Raw genomic sequence first — 3,548 nt, forward strand, 5'->3', positions numbered from 1 at the left:
GCTCGGACCCACCGGAAGTGCCTCCTTATTACGCACAAAAAAATGAATACTCCCCCTGCTAGCTGGGACCCACCTTGGTGGGAGGCTGACTTGTGGGCCTACTAAGTTGACGGGGACGGAGGGCTTTGTCAACTTAGTCAATATGAACGATTCTAGCTCCAGTGACCGTACGATGTCCATCCAACGGCCGTAGTGCTTCTTCAACCTCTGGTCTTCTTGCTCCAGCCGCCCAAAGCAGCGCCGGTCGTGCCGCCTGCTCCTGCCTCCCGTGGCCGGCTGTGCTGCCGCGGAGGCCTCACCGCCCCCTACTATTCCCACCGCTGGCCAGGCCCTGCGGCGACGGCAGCCTCACACCGCAGCCGAACGAGTGAACCCTCATACTCCTCTCCGCGTGGGCATCCACTGCCGCGTCTTCACCGGCTCCGCGTCGTCCCTTCCTAGGCCTCGTCGTCGTCCACCGCCCTGGTGCTCTCGGCGCGGCGTGGTCAACGTGGTCAAGGAAGGACTTCCATCGGACGTGGACTATACGTGGAGAGGCTGACAGCTGGGTCCACGGCGGCAGCAAGGAAGTTCCTCCTTATTATGCGGAAAATAATGATTCCTCCACCTGACAGCAGGGACCCACCGGACGGGCCACCGTATTTCGTGAAAAAAACATTTCCCCCTGACTGTTGGGACCCACCAGCTACACCTTCGCACGCAAGGAAGTGCGTCCGGGCAAAAAAACGATTCACCCCCTGACTGCTGGGACCCACCAGCTACATCTTCGCACGCAAGGAAGTGCGTCCGGGCAAAAAAAACAAAACGATTCGCCCCCCTGACTGCTGGGACCCACTAGCTACATCTTCGCAGGCAAGGAAGTGCCTGACAGTCGGGACCCACCTGGTCGAAACGTACGTAGCGTTGTCATTCTGGTCACGAACGTGTACGTACATATATACTGGTCGATGTAGAGGCGCGCACGTGTCGTAGTAGAGGCGCGTACGTGTCGTAGTAGAGGCGCGCACATAGCATGTACATGTACGTACAGCGGCCAGGGTGCAAGAAAGAAAATACGGCCATGTACGTACATACGGGCAGGGTCTCGAACGCCTACTCGCGCATACGTACAGCGAGGGCTCGTGTACATGGCTGGGTCGGAACGGAGAAACAGCGTTGTCGTCGTGTTCATGGGGAGGCAACGGAATGCATCGTGTTCATGGGGAGGCAACGGAATGCGTCGTGTTCATGGGGAGGGGTGTGGCGTACCGCAAAACGGAGGAAACGGACCTCCTACGGTCGAAACGGGGGTCCTGTTGATCGGGAGGGGTGTGGCGTATCGCAAAACGGAGGAAACGGACCTCCTACGGTCGAAACGGGGGTCCTGTTGATCGGGAGGGGTGTGGCGTACCGCAAAACGGAGGAAACAGACCTCCTACGGTCGAAACGGGGGTCCTGTTGATCGGGAGGGGTGTGGCGTACCGCAAAACGGAGGAAACAGACCTCCTACGGTTGAAACGGGGGTCCTGTTGATCGGGAGGGGTGTGGCGTACCGCAAAACGGGCGAAACGGACCTCCTACGGTCGAAACGGGGGTCCTGTTGATCGGGAGGGGTGTGGCGTACCGCAAAACGGACGAAACAGACCTCCTACGGTCGAAATGGGGGTCCTGTTCATCAGGAGGGGTGTGGCGTACCGCAAAACGGGACTCCACGGGATACTGTTCATCTCCACCGTCGACCTCCTCCAGCCTCCACGGGCTCCTGTTCATCCAGCCTCCACCGCGCGCTACTCCATCGGCTACTGTTCCACCACCCCTCCACGGGCACCCCTCCACCATCTACTGTTCATCCAGCCCTCCACACCACGGGGTCCTGTTCAACCACCCCTCCACGGGCACCCCTCCACCGTCTACTGTTCATGCAGCCCTCCACCACACCACGGGGTCCTGTTCATCCAGAGGCAACGCCACCGCTCACTGTTCATCCAACCCCCCCCCCGCCCCGCAACGCTCACTGTTCATCCAATCGATCGGCTTCAGTTAGCAGCAGTAGCGAAGGAATCGCTCGATCGGGTTCAGTTAACAGCCATCGATCGATCGCTCGGGTTCAGTAACGCATAGCCTACAGTGCACTCGCTCGGGTTCAGTTTGAGCCCAACACCTCGCTCTGGTTCAGTTAGAGCCAACGCCTCGCACACACGCGCGTACGTGTACGAGAGAAACGCGCATCGCTCGGCCCCCGACCTCCCACCGTAACCGGGAACTCCCCAAAATTTTCCTCCCCCTTGCTTCTACCACGGTTTTTTCCGTCATGGACGGCCCAAAGAATGTCATGCAGCTGCGTCTCCGGCCCGCCCAGGACGAAAAGCCCATTTTCTGTCATGATTTTTTGTCATAGAAGTAGGATCCCACCACATCTATGATGATACCGGGTTTTGTCACAATTATCGTCATAGAAATGTCATATGTATGACAGAAAAAAATTCGTTCGGCCCAAAATGTCACGGATGTGTCTTTTTTTGTAGTGTACCTTTAGCTCCTCATTGGGTTCGACCCTCTTACTTATCTAAAGAGGCTACAATTGATCCCCTATACTTGTGGGTTATCACGCGCCCCCCATGGGCTGGTCCGAATTGGATTAGGAGGGGGCGGCGCCCCCTCCTTCCTTCCCCCTCCTCCTCCTTCCCTTCCTTCTCCTAGTTGGAATAGGAAGGGGGGGTGAGGGAGTCCTGGATTAGGGGGTCCTCGGACAGCCAGACTATATACTTTGGCCGGACTGTTGGACTATGAAGATAAAAGATTGAAGACTTCGTCCCGTGTCCGGATGGGACTCTCCTTTGCGTGGAAGGCAAGCTTGGCAATTCGGATATGTAGATCTCCTCCCTTGTAACCGACTCTGTGTAACCCTATCCCCCTCCGATGTCTATATAAACCGGAGGGTTTAGTCCGTAGGACAACAACAATCAGAATCATAGGCTAGCTTCTAGGGTTTAGCCTCTACGATCTCGTGGTAGATCAACTCTTGTAATACTCATATCATCAAGATCAATCAAGCAGGAAGTAGGGTATTACCTCCATCGAGAGGGCCCGAACCTGGGTAAACATCGTGTCCCCCGCCTCCTGTTACCATCCGCCTTAGACGCACAGTTCGGGACCCCCTACCCAAGATCCGCCGGTTTTAACACCGACATTGGTGCTTTCATTGAGAGTGCCACTGTGCCGTCACGATAAGGCTGATGGCTCGTCTTGTTGTCAAGGACAGCATTACTTCTAGGGGAGCCCTGGCTGTAGGCCAAACTCTCCGACTAGGCGCCATCGTCATGACCGCCCGTTCGGCCATCGCGCCGACAATGACTTCTCGGGTCATCAAAAACAGCCTCCACGTCGGCTCGGGATTCGCCGAGCAGATGGATCCAAGGGAGCTTTCTTCCTTGAACAAACTCTTGGATCGCATCACTGCCCTGGGAGTCGCTACGGACTATGATCGGATCGGGCTTAAACCCGACCAAAGGGAGATTAACTCTCCGCCGGTCACCCATCAGATAGCGGTGGTGGAGGAGCAATGTACC

This window comes from Triticum aestivum, chromosome 2D (genome assembly GCF_018294505.1).
Source record: "Triticum aestivum cultivar Chinese Spring chromosome 2D, IWGSC CS RefSeq v2.1, whole genome shotgun sequence".
Taxonomy (NCBI): domain Eukaryota; kingdom Viridiplantae; phylum Streptophyta; class Magnoliopsida; order Poales; family Poaceae; genus Triticum; species Triticum aestivum.